The following is a 17757-nucleotide window of genomic DNA, read 5'->3' as shown; positions in this document are numbered from 1 at the left end:
GTTTTACTCTTAGCTTATCCATGGGTGACAGATAAATCTTGATTTTGGGGCTCAAAAGTACCCTCGACTTATAAATAAGATCGACTTATACACAAGTATATTCGGTACGTTAAATGCGTGTGTTCGTTAATGGGACACCATTCCCTATAAATGTGTGAAAATGAGTGATGCATTTTGACACACACTCACGTTTTTGAATGCATTATGTTAGACTTGGCTATAACAAAGAGGCTTTTTGTTGATTTGATGTACTTGATTAGAGTTTTCTGTTAAGCCATTCCTTCCTAATAGCTGATACATGAGTCTTGAGTTGCTTCCCTTTATGGTTTGATATTTCTTCAGAGTTCATATTGTCATTGGTCTTACAACTCTATAACATACTGTCTTTCCCCCCAGTTTTAATACTTTCAGCTTCACAGCTGCATTCAGCAAAAATTTAGCGTAGAACTTTAACTACATGGATGTGTCAGTACACTGCCATGCAGTTCTTCTAATAGCCAGTAACTTAAGATTTGAGCTAAAACTTGAAGTTCCCCACTTAAATTACATTCTTCTTTTAGGCTTAAATTTAAGCAAGGATGCCATTAGATGAGTTAATGTTGTGATGAGAATCTCACAGACTTCAGCGTTTCCTGAGCTACAGATTGAATATTATTGGTTTAAATTAATGATTTCAAGTGATATCCTTTTATTGAGCCTCAAGTAGGTCCTTAAAAAGTAACAACAACAAAGGGAGAAGATACTTGGATTTGATATAGAAAGAACTTAAATCTTTCAATAAGTAACAAAATGCGGCTGCTCTAATGTGTGACGGGTTCATGAGGGTGTTTTTGTGATGTTGAGGTTTAATTATTTAGTGTTTTTATGACCACACAAATTTCTTTGACCAAAACAGCTCATGATGGGTGTTAAAAAGAAACCTTATAAACCTTACACATGCATATTGGAGACTATTCCCTCACATTTAAGTTATAAACAGAATAGTATTTTGAGGATTCACCAAAACTCAATATCCCCTCTTTTCTTTTATAACAGAAGAGTGACCTGGGATCATTTTACTGTGGATTACATTTTAGGGCTTCTGCTGTATTAAATGTAAATTTCATTTTATTTTTCAATTGATTAGGGATTTTCTATAGATGGATAAAACCAATATTTTGGACCTAACCCAATTGGTTGAAAGACCAACTTATATCACGGGCTATACAATGACCTGATTCTCGTCCCACATAATTTGTCACGAGTTATCAAAAAATCTTTCGGGGTATCCAGCTCTCCTGAGCAGATCACAACATAGTGCACTTTAAATTAATGCTACTTCCTTCCAGTAAAATGAATGTTGGCAAATCCATAAAGTTGATCAGGTCAGTGGTGTGTATCAACCCAGAGACCATGCTACAAATCCTAAAAAAAAAAAATAAAATAAAAAATAGAAAATTGGATATTAAATCACACCACACCTCAGCCTCCTCACTAGTGAATTCCTGGCACAGAGACCTCAAATTAGCCATGAATGCTATTCCCCAGTAAAAGACTGCCACATCAAAATCCCCACATTTTCCTCTAGGTTGATATCAGAACTAAAAACTTAAACAAATAGGAAGATCAGAAAGTAAGTGAAGAAAATCAGTTCTGCATTCAGAAATGACTGCAGATGAAACAGGGCATCATCTGGAAAGCATGGGATAAGCATAGAGGATTTCTGATGGAGTGGTAGAGATTGTAAAGATGAGCAGTTGGTGTGGCAGGCAGACTAGATAAACCATATGGTCTTTTTTTTTTTTTCTGTCATGTTTTTATATTTCTGCCATAGAGCCAACACAGAACTAAAACAGGCTTACTTATAAAAGATTGACCAAGCACCCAGAGAGCTATTTGAAACGGTGAGTTATTAGGGGCCAGGCAGGGTATAGAACCTATCTTGGCATTGGAAGCATATTACAGTATGCTGGATAAATTCTGCTTCTCTAAGATCCAAACATTTGGAGAGACTTGCCCTCTGTCACTGAAATTGATCAATCCCTGAAAAAACAGATCATGCCCTCCTAAAAAGCTCACCAGCTTTCACCCTCTACTAGAGAAAGACAATGCCTTTTTAACATGTCTAACTGCATTTCTTACCTTTGCCTTCTGCACTGTTCTGAAAAATGGCTATGAGCCATTTATCATAACTTTTATTGCCTTAGTAACTGGCTTTGAGTGGTTCTATGTGATACTGAAAGGAAACAAGGGCCTGATTTTCAAAAGCATTTACACACTTAAAACTGGGGTTTTCATGTGTAAATATACTTTATGGGGTAGATTTTCAAACCGCGCGATTTGGCCTACTTTTGCTGGCGCATCAGGCGCAAGCAAAAGTACGCTGGATTTTAGTAGATACGCGCGGAGCCGCGCGTATCCGCTAAAATCCGGGATCGGCGCGCGCAGGGCTATGGATTCTGTATAGCAGGCGCGCGCCGAGCCGCGCAGCCTACCTCCATTCCCTCCAAGGCCGCTCCGAAATCGGAGCGGCCTCGGAGGGAACTTTCTTTTGCCCTCCCCTCACCTTCCCCTCCCTTCCCCCTACCTAACCCACCTGCCCGGCCCTGTCTAAACCCCATCCTTACCTTTGTCGGGGGATTTACGCCTCCCAGAGGGAGGCGTAAATCCCCGCGCACCAGCGGGCCGCTAGCGCGCCGGGACGCAACCTGGGGGCTGGTACGGAGGGCGCGGCCACGCCCCCGGACTGCCTGGGCCGGCCCCCAAAACGCTGCCGACACGCCCCCTAAACGCCGCAACAACCGGTCCCGCCCCCGACACGCCCCCCTCGGAGAACCCCGGGACTTACGCGAGTCCCGGGGTCTGCGCGCCGGTGAGCCTATGTAAAATAGGCTCACCGGCGCGCAGGGCCCTGCTCGCCTAAATCCGCCCCTCAGCATATAAGTAAGTGAGCTTCTGAAAATTTGCTACAATATATGCCATTTAATTATAAATAGGTTTTACTCACGTTAATTGCATGTAATGCAGGTAAATGGCTTTTGAAAATTGCTATGATAGTATATTACATTTACTTGTGGAACTCCTTTCAAAAATCACCTGCAAGTTTAACAGAATAGTATTTTCTTTTGAATTTATACACATATTTAAAAACTGCTCCCGAGTCTGTTAAAATCTAATACGTTAAAAAATATATTTTAATACTTTATTCTTTGTAACTCTTGCCATTTATTTGGTACTGCTGTAAAAGAAAGACTGAACAGGTTAAATCCCAGCTTTGCACTAGAAAAATCATCAGGTTTCCCCCCCCCCCCCCCCCCCCCCCCCCCCCCGCCCATGTTGCTGGCTTAAAGCTGCAAAAACACATATCTTCCTATTCTGGAGTTTCTGTACTTCGGTGCTTTCTCCCAAGAACTGCACAAGAGCATTAGAAGGATGTAAGCTCAAATTCATTGAGAGCCACACAACAGAGCCAACTGGAGCGTTGGTGCTTGATCAGATGACTAGAGAAGCTGCAGCCCAAGCAGGAGGGTTGGTACTGGGGGAGCAGCAGAGATTTCCAGTTGAACCTGAAACTAAGAATTTTCTTATTGAGGATTTTTTTTGTTTTTTAAATAGAAGCCCTAATTATTTTAAAGTATTACTTATTGTGGATTCACCTCATTCCCCTTCCTTTAGGCCCTTTAGCATTATGGGAGGAGTAATTTCTGTCTCTGTAGAAAGCTGCCTCATGCCTGGAAGGCAACACTGTTGTCTGTCTGTGCTTTCAGTAAAGTGGAAATATGACTAAAGATCACTTATTTTTTAAAATTTATCTTGAAGCGTCCTGTTGGCAATTCTGTTTATATCTAGAAATGGAAGCGTTCTCAGGATAGAAATAGCACCAGGGCAATGACCTGCCATCCCAAGCACTTAGATATTAATCCTGTCACAGTTGCGACTGAAATACAGGCAACTCATGTACCACAGACAATTTTAAAGGGAGCAATTTAAAAAAAATATATAATTTGTTTTGTTTTCTCAAGACTCCCCTAATATGTTACAAGTTTCATTCCTGGTTCACCTTAGTGGTACTATTGCATAGGAGAGTATGATGTGATGTTCTGTGAATTCCGGCACAGAAAAACCTTTAAATAAATAAATAAATCATTGAAAAAAAAGTATTTAAAATAAATCAGCTGCCCCCACTCTCTCTCCAAAGAAAGTGTGTGTGTGTGTGTGTTTATACAGTGGCTTGCAAACGTATTCGCCCTCCAAAATGGCAGATTTGTGTGAATTAAAAATGACACTTGCACAGATGGTTCCAGACAGGATGTTTATTGCAAACCAATGTGCTCTTAAAGTTAATTTTCAAAGTCACAAATCATTTCTCTGCATTTAAAAAAAAACAAAACAAAAACTGAAAAATGTTGCTTGCATAAGTATTCGATCCATGTGCTGTGGAAACTACAAGTTTATACAGATGAAAGATATTGCTTAAATAATTGGTTTACAATTGGCTTCTCCCTGTGAATCATTAAAAAAGGTCAGCTTTTTTTTGGATAAAAGACCCCCTAATTCCAGTACCATTGGTCAGACTGTGAATCTGAAGAAAAGCTGTGAAAATGAAGACCAAAGACCATTCTAAGGAAATTAAAGATAGTTATAGACATAAACAAGATAGGAAAAGGTTACAAAATATCAGGTGCTTGGATTTTCTAGTGAGCACTGTTGGATCAATTGTGAGGAAATAGAAGCTGCATCGTACCCCCCCTGTCACTGCCTAGACAAGGCAGTCCCTCAAAACTCTGCGTTAGAGCAAGAGCAAGGAGGAAACTTGTGAGAAAAGCCACAGAAAGGCCAACAATCAGTGGCTGAGACTAGAATGCACAGACAACCATATCAAAAGCTCTGCATACAACTGCATAGGAGGGTGGCTAGAAAGAAGCCATTACTGAAGAAAAACCACATCAAAGTATGTCTGGAGTTTGCCAGAAAACATCAGTGTAACCCAGCTCAAACGTGGGATAAAGTTTTGTGGTCAGATGAGACAACAAATGGAGCTTTTTGACCAAAATCCAAAAAGGTAATTGTGGTGCAAACCTAATACTGCCCATTCCTCAGCAAACACCATCCCAACAGTAGGGGTGTTTTTCCTCAGTGGGAACTGGGCATCTTGTTAAAATTGAAGGGAGTGCAACCTAAATAATGCAAGACAACTGCTTTAGTCTGCTAAAAATCTAAAACTTGGGAGAAATGTCACCTTTCAACAGGACAGTGATACCAAGCACAAGGCAAAATAACACTGTAGTTGAACAACAAAAAGGTGAATGTTGTACAATGGCCAAATCAGATCTCAATCAAATTGAAAATCTATGGCACTAATTGAAAATTGCAGTCCATAAGATTCATCCAACCAATCTGAGCAACCTGGAGCAAAAATGCCAGGATGAATGGGCAAAACTCATTCCCAACAGTGTGCAAAGCTGGTAGAAACCTATCCCATCAGACTTGCTTTTATTGCAGCAAAAGATTGCTCTACCAAGTACTAGTCTGAAGGGATTGAATACTTGTGCAAGCAACATTTTTCAGTTCTTAATTGTATTCTACAAAAAATGCAGCAAAATAATAAATTGTGACAAATTTACTTTAAGAGCGTACTGGTTTGCAATAAACATACTGTCTGGAACAAACTGTGCAATTCTTAATCTACACAAATCTGACTTTTTAAGAGGTTAGATAATTTTGCAAGCCACTGTACATATCAGAATGCTTGCATTCACTGTATGATATCACTTGTATAGAGCAACGTTGCCAATGCCATGGCACACTGATGTGCCTTCGGACTTTATCTGGTGTGCCATGGAAAAGTCAACTGCTTGATGCTAAAATCAAGGGCAGCAGCTGGGCTCGGCTCTCAGCTCCTCACAGCAACAAGAGTCGACAGCAGTGGCACTTAAATATGTAGGAGCTCCTTTATGAGAACATAGATAATTGCGCATGCCTTTTTTTCCCAGCTGGAGCGTGAGCCCTGAAATGCAATAATTAATTGGTAGCATGCTGGGATAGGTATCTGGGACCCTCTTGGTTGAGCATACAGTGTACCTTGTGTCTACTGAGCTTCCTCCTTTGAGTCCTTCGAGCTCTGTCTTAGCCCTGACTGAGCGAGATGTGGAAAGCAAGCAGTGAACACTGGATGTGACTTAAGAGTATAAGGAGCAGCAGTAGTGAGAAGCTGTGGCTGTGCCATATGCGGCAACCAAGATGACTTACTAAACTGGCTGCCTACACCATACTGACTTCTCCCTTCTCCCTTCTCCTGTACTTGTATATAGAGGGAGCTGGTCCACTGTGAAAGGTTCATGTCTCTTCCCCCTCTTTCCTCTTATTTTATAATTTGGAAGAGAGATTGATGGGGCTTTCAGTGCTAGCTCTTATTTTGACCATATTAGTTCTCTCCATGTACTAATTTATTTAAAACATATGTATTGCCTGCCCCAAGGAGGTTGGTGTACCCCACAATATTTTTGTTAAATGTATGTATGCCTTGTGTTTGAAGAGAGTGAGAAATAGTGGTGTAGAAGAAAATCCTCTTATGCTACTAGCACATATTTCTGTTTTCGTTAGTGTCATCACAAATGGTAATACTAAAGATGCATCTTACCAAAGTGTAGTGTGACAGGGTCCTTCTGTTTGTCCCTTGAATTTTTTTTTTGTTAGTCTTTTGTTCTTGGCAGTTTGTATGCTCCTTTAGGGCTTCCAGGTAATTGAAAACTGCCTCTTGGCATCCATGAGCCTTTGTTTGCAACTACATATTGATTTTTTTCTCCTATTTTGTATCTTTCCCAACTCACTTAACCCATTCATTGCAGCAGCAGTTTGGTGCTTGGAACTATGTACCAGGCCATTTCTGGAACTGCAATCATGGGCCCTAAGTGCAGCCACTAGGTGTTGCTGTTGTGCAATGACTGGGATACTCTATTACCAGGAGCTGTGAGCGCTGCCTCTTCAGCAACCCCAGCCCTTGCTGGGCCAGGCAGCAGAAGTCTATCTGGAATCAAAACCCAGGTTGTCCCTTACATCAGTGCACAGTGTTTGTCACTGAATGTCCAGGCTGGCCCTTGACCTTTAATTTACTGTTCTCCCAGGACAAGCAGGATGGTAGTCCTCACATATGGGTAATGTCATTAGGTGGATCCCTATTATGGAACACTTTTGTCAAAGTTTCTAGAAACTTTGACTGGCACACTGAGCATGCCCACATGCCATGATCCCTGTGTCCACAGGGGTCTCCCTTCAGTCTCTTTTTTTTCCCCTGCTGCAGATTGCCTCGCGTTTAGGAGCTCTGTGAGATTTTTTTCTCACGGAAAAACTTGAAGTTTTACTTCATAAATAATTTCCCTACACGGGTCTCCCTTCGCGTACATTTTCATCGACGCTCGGTGAGTACTGTTCTATGTTCTCCGGTCAGTTCCTGTCCCCTCAGTCGGTTCCCCCAGGTTACCAACCGTTTGCAGCCTTCTTTTTTTCTTTCCCTATGTCTATCACACTCGGTCCGCCCCATGATGCCCGTGGGTGTCCTTGCTGCAATCTTCCATCGGGGCTAGAGGGATCGGGGTGTCCACGGTTCCCATTGATGTCGTGGAAGCCGCCATCCATCCTGTCACGGCCACCATTGATGCCGATGGGGTTGCCATCAGGGCCGCCATCGATGCCTCGGTGCCCTCGACTAACGAAAACGCTCCATACTTCTGGATCTCAACCAGAGACCCCGTGTAATCCTTGGGCGAAAAACAATGCCAGGAGCAGTAGAGGCACAGTGACCGTCCATCACAGACGCCATCCACGACATCGTTGGCATCTTCCTCGGTGCTGGAGAATGACCGGGCCGAGCACAGAGGGAAACAGTCACCGGCAATGACAGGGTTCCGCGTTTGGTGCCGGCACCGATACCGCATCGGCATCGATGTCCATCGAGCCAGTTGCAAAGAGGGCCCGGGTATAAGAGTCTCCATGCTCCTTTGCACCCGAGGCACCAAGGTGTTCCCCATCGACACCGGTGCCGGGTACTGAGCCACCACAGATCCATGTGGAAGTGCCAGTAATGCCTAGCCTGCCTCCCCCTGTAGCTGTGTTACCTATTCCAACTTCCAGGGAGGAGCTGGACATCCTCATCTGCCAGGCTGTCCTCGATGCCTTCCGGAATCTACAACATCAATCGATGCCGGCCCCCATACTGGCATCAACACTGGAGCCATCAATATTTGCACCATTGTGGCACTGCCTCGCTGCCCTCATCTGTACCCTACCAATGACAGCCTATACCTATCCCGGGATCCTCGAAGGGCGAAGGGAACTCTAATCCTGCTTCGGCACCAATCCCATCGAGACCTAAACCAACCTCCTCTCGGAACCTTCTCCACCAGAAGAGCAGAGACGATCCCTCCAAATGACGTCTCCTTTGCCACTTTTGTAAAGGAAATGTCAACCATCCCTTCGACCTGGTCACTAAAGAGGACCAGAAGTTTTCGGGAGTGTCTGTCATAAAATCTTCCGGGGATCCATGTTGGTGTCACATATTGCTGTTGACCAGCTATATTTAACACAACACCAAGGGAACCTCGCAGCCATCAACATGAAGTTCGAACAAGTGATTGCTTCGAAACCTCCTCCCATTGCCAGCAACTGGACTCAGTGCTAGATGGGGAACCTGGCTTACGGCCCCTGATTTACGGCCCGAAATCCAAGATAAACTAGCTGATCTGCCATGCACCGCAGATCATCTCTTCATGCACAAGGTCCAGCAGACAGTGCCTCAATTGCAAGACCACCGTGAGACCCTGTGACAGCTCTCTGTTTCTTGCAAATCCTCCCTCCTCAGCTAGAAAACCAGCGAAAACCTGCTCACACAAGTATTATCCAGCTCCTGCGTGAGACCAACCAGTCCATTTCAAAAAGCATGTACACTTCAACAACTGATATCCAGATCACACTAGCTCCGTCAGCCGGGCAGGCTTCTGGATTTGGAAACCTTGCCAGAGAACAGAACGGTCCATCCTACTGAGGACCAGGGCTCGGGACACCATTCCCCGGACACAGTAAGGCAGAGGATTTTAATCCCGCTATTTCCAACTTCCAAGGAAAACAGGCGACCTCCGCCTATCCTGGACCTCAGAAATCTCAACAAATTTCTTCAGAAAGAAAAGTTCAGTATGGTGTCTCTCAGCACCATGCTTCCCTTACTACAAGGAGGTTGACTCTATTCTCTGGACCTTCAATACGCTTCATAGTGAGTCAACAGCATTTTCAATACCAAGTTCTGCCATTCGAACTAGCTTCGACACCTCGTGTATTACACCAAATGCCTAGCAGTGATTGCTGCTAATCTACGAAAAAACAGCATTCACATGTTCCCTTATCTGGATGACTGCCTAATAAGGAGTCAATCCAAACAAGGAGCTCTAAATTCTCTAAGACTCACTATAAATCTACTAAATTTGCTGTGATTTCTGATCAACTACCATAAATCCCGTATGGATCCGTCTCATCTCTTTGCCTCCATCGGAGCAGATCTGGGCACTACAGTCCAAAAGGCCTTCCTGCCCAACAACCACGCAGGCATCCTATCAAACTGTCCACATCTCTGCGTGCATGCAACATAGCCTCAGCCAATCAATTCTTCCCATTGCTGGGTGACATGGCTTCCACGGTCCACATCACTCCTATGGCCAGACTAGCCATGGGAAAAACTCAGTGGACTTTAAAAATTTCAGTGGCTCTAAGCTGTTTAACTGCTTTTGTCCCTGATCCATGTCACCGATCCAGTAACCAATTCCTCAGGTGACCTTGGCCACGGTCGCATCCAACTTGGGTTGGGGAGTTTGTATTAACAGCCTCCAAACCCAAGATGTGTAGTCTCTGCTTGTTGAACAGTCTCAGATCAACTTCTTGGAGCTTCGAGCCATACGTTATGCCCTTTATGCCTTCAAACCCTGCCTCTCACACAAAACTGTGTGGGTACAGACAGACAACATAGTGGCAATGTGGTACTCGAACAAGCAGGGATGCACAGGCTCTTATCGGCTCTACTAGGAAGCCACGCAGATCTGGGCCTGGGCCCTTGCGCACACCATGCATCTCCGGGCCACTTATCTAACACGCATACCGAGCGTACTAGCAGACCTTCTCAATCGATGTCTCCATCCCCACGAGTGGTCTCTGAACCCATGTGTAGCGAGCAAAATCTTCTAGTGCCGAGGTCAACCAACCATCGACCTCTTTGCGCCCAAATTGAACCACAAAGTAGACAGATTCTGCTCCCTACACAGGCAATGAAATGTGTTTAGCCATGGACACCTTTGCTCGCCCCTGGAACAAAGGCCTCCTATATACGTCTCCTCAGATACCGCTCATAGCCAGAAAAACTCTCGTGAAGCTACAGCAGGACAGGGGTTTAATGATTCTCATACTCCTTTACTGGCCTCGACAAGTATGCTTCCCTATACTTCTTAACCTATCAATCCAGCAACCAATTCACCTGTCCACAGCTTAATCTCATAACACAGAATCACGGAAATTTATACCATCCAAACCTTCAAGTCTTTTCACTAATGTTTTTCAGGTACTTGTAGCTTCACGAAAACCTTCCACACGTAAATATTACCATTCAAAATGGACAGGCTTTACCAAATGGTGTACATAAAAAAAGGTATTGGCCCCTTTTCCTGCCCCACTCCATCTCTATTAGGCTATATAGGGTACCTTTCGGATTCTGGTCTTCAGACATCCTCTGCACAGGTACACCTCAGTGCCATTTCAGTGTACCACCAGGGAATAGGAGATGCCCTGATAACTGCTCAACCCCTTATGAGTCGGCTTATGATGAGCTTTCTACATCTTAAGTCTCCTCTGTGATCACCGGTTACGGAATGGGACCTAAATGTAGTGCTCACAAAGCTCACGCATTCCCCATTTGAGCCTTTGCATTATCCCAGGACAAGCAGGATGCTAGTCCTCACATATGGGTGACATCAGTAATGGAGCCCTATACGGAAAAACTTCTGTCAAAGTTTCTAGAAACATTTGACTGGCACTGTGTGCCTACTGAGCATGCCCAGCATGCCATGATATTCTCTGCCACAGGGGTCTCCCTTCAGTCTTCTTTTTTCCGTGGAACCGTTAACCTCGCGGTTAAATTGAAGTCCTGTGTGGTGATTTTCACCATTTATTTATTTATTAACTTTTATATACCGACATTCCTGTATAAAATACAAATCACACCGGTTTACAATAAAAACATAACTTCGCCTGTGAGCGTTACATAGAACAATCAACAAATTATATTAAAAAGCATATATTACCTTTGTCAGAAATGTAAAACAATTATAAAGTAGAAATTGTTAACAAGGGAATAACGATAACAAGGGGAATATTTAAAACTAGGGGATGCACGAAGGGGTGCACAAAGGGGAGTGCCCCTTTGTCGCGCCCTTTTGGTGTGCGGCGCCCGCTGGCTTGGCACTTTTAACGGATCAGTTCCGTGAGCGATGACGTCGGGGAAAGGGCGGGTCCCTCAGACCTTTTATTCTTTTCAAATTCATCATCTCTTCCCAGTTTCAGCGCTGTTCTTTTCTTTTTCCAATTTTTTTTGTCTTTTTTTACCTCAGATGTGAACAGGTGATTTCCAGATAGTGGCCAGCTCTCCCCCTCAGCAGCGCCTGCTGGCTTGGCGCTTTTAACGGATCAGTTCTGTGAGCGATGACGTCGGGGAAGGGGTGGGTCCCTCAGACATTTTATTCTATTCAAATTCATACAAAAAAGTTCTGAAAAGAACCGAAATACTTCGACACCGCAGGGGTCTCCCATTTTTTTACATCGCGGTAAATTTTTTTCTTTTTGCCATTGGTTCTGACCGTGTTGTTTAGCCTAAAGTCGACGGCTGTCCGACTTAATAATGGCTACGGGATTCAAGAAATGCCCGGTTTGTTGTCGTACGATGTCCATCACGGACCCACACTTAGTGTGTGCTCTGTCTCGGTGACAAACACGACGTCCTATCCTGCCCGAAATGTGCCGAGATGACACCGAAGGGCAGAAGTTTCCGGATGGAAAAAATGGAACACCTGTTCCATCTGCAGTTAATCCCCTCGACATCGTCGTCCACGCAGTCGTCTCCGGTTGGAGCGATCCGTAAGGTCGTCCTTAAGAAGCGGGGGATAGGACATCACCATCCCCGTCAGTTTCCTCGATAAAATCGATGTCAGGCATCGAAAAAGGCATCTAACTCAAACAAAAACATCGGCATAGTCATTGTAGGCCTCACGATCCTGAGACTGACCCGATAACCGTCAGTCCATCGAAGGTTCATGGATCAGCGTCTAAGAAACCTCGGAGGGATGACGCTTCATTGAGGCCTTCTACTCCACGGTGATCCCCACCGATACCGGTGCTGGGAACCGTACCTCCCCAGGGCTCTGCGGAGGTACCGGTTTTGCCATTGCTGCCTCCCCCCCATAGTTGCTCTGGTCTCACCAGCTATGCGGGCGGAACTGGACGGCTGTATCCGCCAGGCAGTTAGGAATGCGCTCCTCGACACGATGCCGGTACCGACTCTACCTTCAAGGCCAGCGCCATCGCCACTCCTGTCTCCATCGATTCCATCGACGCCGGTACTGATACCGTTCTCGGTTCCATCGGAGACATCTTCGATGCCACTTCCAATATCCTCACCGGTCTTCTTGCCGATTCCGCCGATGCCGATTCCGATGCCACTACCGGTTCCTCCGGAGATACCGCCGATGCCGATGCCACTACCGGTTCCTCAGGAGATGATGCCGATGCCGGATTTCTCTTTTTGCGCCAATTTTGGCAAAATTAGATACGCTCATCGGGGCACTACATGTAAAACCTCAGGAAGTACAATTGCCACCGAGGGGACAAGACACTGTTGGAGAATCACCGATTCCTGAGCCCATTCCGGGTCCATCGGGGGTTCCACGTCCTGTTCCACCAATGTCTCCATTGTTTCCATCGATGCCTAAGAAACAACCATCGATGCCATCGGGGCATACAATGCCTAGACCACATACACCGGAGACGTGGAAGGATACTGACACCGACACCTCTTCAGAAGAGGTCCTATCAGAACCATCTCCTCCAGAAGAACGAAGAAAATCCCCTCCGGAGGAATTATCCTTTCTACCTTCATTAGGGATATGGCGGACACCATTCCCTTTCAGCTACAATCAGAACAGGATGTCAGACAAAAAACATTAGAAGTGTTGCAATTCGTGGACCCACCTAAGGAGGTATTAGCAATACCGGTCCATGAAGTTCTCGTAGATTTACTTCACAGGCTATGGGAACATCCATGCTCCATATCTCTAGTCAACAAGAGGACTGATGCCACCTACCTGGTTCAACACATTCCAGGATTCCAGAAGACTCAACTACCTCACCAGTCAGTGGTAGTTGAGTCAGCACAAAAGTCCAAAAGGCTAAAAACTCAGTCCTCAACTCCACCAGGAAGAGACAACAGATTCCTTGACAATATAGGTAGAAAGATTTTTCAGGGATCCATGTTAGTTTCCAGGATTGCATCCTACCAATTATATATGACGCAATACCAGTGTAACTTATGGAAGCAAATACAAGTACTCTGAAACTCTTCCCCAGCAATTTCAGGAATCTTTCTCTGACATAATTCAAAAAGGAATGGAAGCGGGCAAACACGAGGTTCGTACAGCATATGATAGTTTTGAAATGGCATCAAGACTATCAGCAACTGGGATAAGTGCTCGAAGATGGGCCTGGCTCAAGGCCTCAGATTTGAGACCTGAGATTCAGGAGAAATTGGCTGACCTTCCTTGTGCAGGGGACAACTTCTTCGGAGACAAGGTGAAGGAAGCGGTTTCCCTCCTAAGGGAACATTCAGAAACCCTAACACAACTTTCTTCAGGTCCTCAGGAGTCTCAAATACCATCCAGAAGACTCCCGAGAAAAGAATCCAAACGTCCATATTATAGACCTAGGCATTATTATCCACTTCCTGCCCGGGGCCGCTCATCCAGACCAACTCAGAGAGCATAGTCTCGTCAATCAAGACAACCTAGCACTCAACCCCTTCCTCAAACAGGAGCAACATAAGGGTTTTGAGACACTACCAGAGAGCAGCAGCCTGTCTACCAATCCGACCCCAAGTTCGCCAGTAGGAGGTCGGATTGCTTTCTTCCAACACAATTGGTCTCACATTACCACAGACCAATGGGTACGCTCCATAACAACTCAGGGGTACCACTTGGACTTTCTCACTGTACCAAACGACACTCCACCCACCTTGTTTTGGTCAGTAAACAACCAATCCACACTCTTACAAACAGAATTATCCACCCCTCTGAGAGCCAGGGCCGTGGAACCAGTTTCCCGACCTCAGCAGGGCAGAGGATTCTACTCCCATTATTTCCTCATTCCAAAGAAAATAGGCCGCCTACGTGCCATCCTAGACCTCAGAAATCTCAACCAATTTCTGAAAAAAGAAAAATTCAGGATGGTTTTTCTGGGCACCATGTTACCTCTACTTCAAAAAGGAGATTGGCTCTGTTCTCTGGATCTACAAGATGCTTACGCTCACATTCCAATTTTCCCTCCTCATTGCAAGTATCTACGATTCCTAGTAGGAAATCAACATTTCCAGTACAGGGTACTACCATTCGGCCTTCCCTCAGCACCTCGAGTGTTCACAAAATGTCTAGCAGTGGCAGTTGCCCGCGTACACGTGTTTCCTTACCTAGACGATTGGCTCATCAGAAGCCAAACAAAACAAGGAGCTCTCAACTCTCTCAAGCTCACAATAACTCTACTCCATTCCTTGGGATTCCTCATCAACTACCAGAAATCCCATTTCTCACCATCTCACCTGTTACAATTAATCGGAGCAGAATTAAACACCATAACAGCAAAAGCTTTCCTTCCAAAAGACCGTGCACAGGCACTAGCTTCGTTAGCAGGCTCTCTGTGTGCACACGCACAAATAACAGCTCAACAGTGTCTCACTTTACTGGGTCACATGGCCTCTACAGTTCACGTCACTCCTATGGCCAGATTAGCCATGAGACTCATGCAATGGACACTCAAAACACAATGGATACAAGCCATCCAACCACTTTCTTATCCAATTCAAGTCACGCAGAAACTAAAATTCTCCCTCCTATGGTGGACAACCATGGACAACTTGCTCAAGGGCCTACCTTTCCAACAACCAATTTCGCAAGTGACCTTAGCTACAGATGCATCCACCTTAGGGTGGGGAGCACACATTGGTCATCTGCAGACTCAAGGTACTTGGACAAAGCTCGAAGCCACATTTCAGATAAACTTCCTAGATATTCAAGCTATACATTATGAACTGCATGCGTTCAAGGGCTGCCTTTCCCACAAGACTGTTCTGATACAAACAGACAACACAGTAGCCATGTGGTACATCAACAAACAGGGAGGTACGGGCTCGTATCTTCTTTGTCAAGAAGCAGCTCAGATTTGGGACTGGGCCCTAGCACACTCAATGCTTTTACGGGTCACTTATCTAGCAGGAATTCACAATATAGTGGCGGATCGCCTCAGTCGTCAATTCTAACCTCACGCGTGGTCTCTGGATCCAAAAGTGACGACCAAGATTTTTCAACTTTGGGGCCAACCAACAGTGGACCTCTTTGTATCACAAGTGAATCAGAAAGCGAACAATTATTGCTCCCTGTTCAAGCAGACACACCGCTTACCCAGGGATGCCTTTGCTCGCCACTGGAACTCAGGCCTTCTATACGCGTATCCCCCGATACCGCTAATAACCAAAACTCTAGTGAAGCTACAACAGGACAAAGGGTCCATGATACTCATAGCCCCATATTGGCCTCGACAAATATGGTTTCCCATACTCCTGGACCTCTCGATCAGAGACCCAATTCGCCTGGGCATAGCACACACTCTCATAACTAAGGATCAGGGCAGGTTGCGCCATCCCAACCTTCAATCCCTATCCCTCACAGCATGGATGTTGAAAGCTTGATTTTACAACCTTTTAATCTTTCAACTAATGTCTCGCAAGTGCTGGTAGCTTCACGTAAACCCTCCACACGAAAGAACTGTCATGCTAAATGGAAAAGATTCACCACGTGGTGCACATGAAATAGTATTAACCCTTTTTCCTGCACTAAATCATCTCTTTTAGACTATCTATGGTATCTCTCAGACTCGGGCCTTCAGACCTCATCTGTAAGAGTACATTTAAGTGCAATCTCAGCTTATCATGATACTGTTGGAGATGCACCAATATCAGTACAACCTCTAGCTAGTAGATTTATGAGAGGTTTAATTCAACTTAAACCTCCACACCGACTACTGGCCACACAATGGGACCTTAATGTGGTCTTAACAAGGCTCATGCGTTCCCCTTTTGAACCCATGGATTCTTGTGATGTTAAATTTCTCACGTGGAAGACTATTTTCTTAATAGCCATCACATCTGCAAGAAGGGTTAGTGAGTTGCAAGCACTTGTCACATACTCACCCTACACAAAATTCCTACATGACCGAGTGGTACTCCATACACACCCAAAATTTCTTCCAAAGGTGGTTACGGAATTCCATTTGAATCAATCTATCATCTTGCCTACTTTCTTCCCAAAACCATACTCTCATCAAGGAGAGAGGGCTTTACACACTTTAGACTGTAAGCATGCACTTGCGTACTACTTAGATCGCACTACAGCCTATAGAAAATCCAACCAGCTCTTTGTTTCTTTTGATCCAAACAAGCCTGGAAAAGCAGTAGGCAAGCGAACTCTATCAAATTGGCTAGCAGATTGCATACAGTTTTGTTAAGAAAAAGCAGGCCTTCCTCTCCAGCGGCAAGTAAAGGCGCACGCAGTATGAGCAATGTCAACCTCAGTAGCACACTATCGTTCAGTGCCAATAACTGACATATATGTAAGGCCGCAACATGGCATTCTCTTCACACCTTTGCAGCTCACTACTGTCTCGACAAAGAAGGACGACAAGATTCAGCCTATGGACAATCTGTCTTAAAGATCTTGTTTCCAGTATAATCCCAACTCCTTCCACTTCCAATTTTTCATGATTTCAGGCTGCCTCATTTTTCCCAACAGTACACCAGTTGTTGTGCCTGTTGCACAAGTTGTACACTGTTGGTCCAATACAAAGATGACTCAGCCTGTAGCTTGCTAATCACCCATATGTAAGGACTAGCAAAATTGCTTACCTTGTAATAGATGTTGTCCTAGGACAGCAGGATGTAGTCCTTACAAAACCCACCCGCCACCCCGCGGAGTTGGGTCCGATACGTTTTCTTTTTTTTATTTTTAGCTAACGCTAATTGCTGGAAAACAGACTGAAGGGAGACCCCTGTGGCAGAGAATATCATGGCATGCTGGGCATGCTCAGTAGGCACACAGTGCCAGTCAAAAGTTTCTAGAAACTTTGACAGACGTTTTTCCGTATAGGGCTCCATTACTGATGTCACCCATATGTGAGGACTACATCCTGCTGTCTTGGGATAACACCTATTACAAGGTAAGCAATTTTGCTTTCCTATGACATTAAAAATTCCAACATGGAAAATTATTTTCCTCATACCCATTACATCTGCTAAAAGGGTCAGAGAGTTACAAGCCCTTGTTGCATACTCACCCTACACTAGGTTCCTCTGTGACAGAGTAGTCCTCCGTATTCACCCTAAATTTCTTCCTAAGGTGGACACAGTCTTTCCCCTTACTCAGTCTATAGTCTGCC

The 17757-nt window shown here is 44.8% G+C and overlaps 1 protein-coding gene across 5 annotated transcripts in view; it reads left to right on the top strand.

Moving 5' to 3' along the window:
• The window catches only part of BIRC6 (baculoviral IAP repeat containing 6), a 1045545-nt gene that overhangs the window by 209999 nt on the left and 817789 nt on the right, over nucleotides 1-17757 (top strand). The gene's annotated exons all lie outside the window — the stretch shown is intronic.

Source organism: Rhinatrema bivittatum, chromosome 3 (assembly GCF_901001135.1).
Source record: "Rhinatrema bivittatum chromosome 3, aRhiBiv1.1, whole genome shotgun sequence".
Taxonomy (NCBI): Eukaryota; Metazoa; Chordata; class Amphibia; order Gymnophiona; family Rhinatrematidae; genus Rhinatrema; species Rhinatrema bivittatum.
This window is presented reverse-complemented; position numbering and strand designations above follow the sequence as displayed.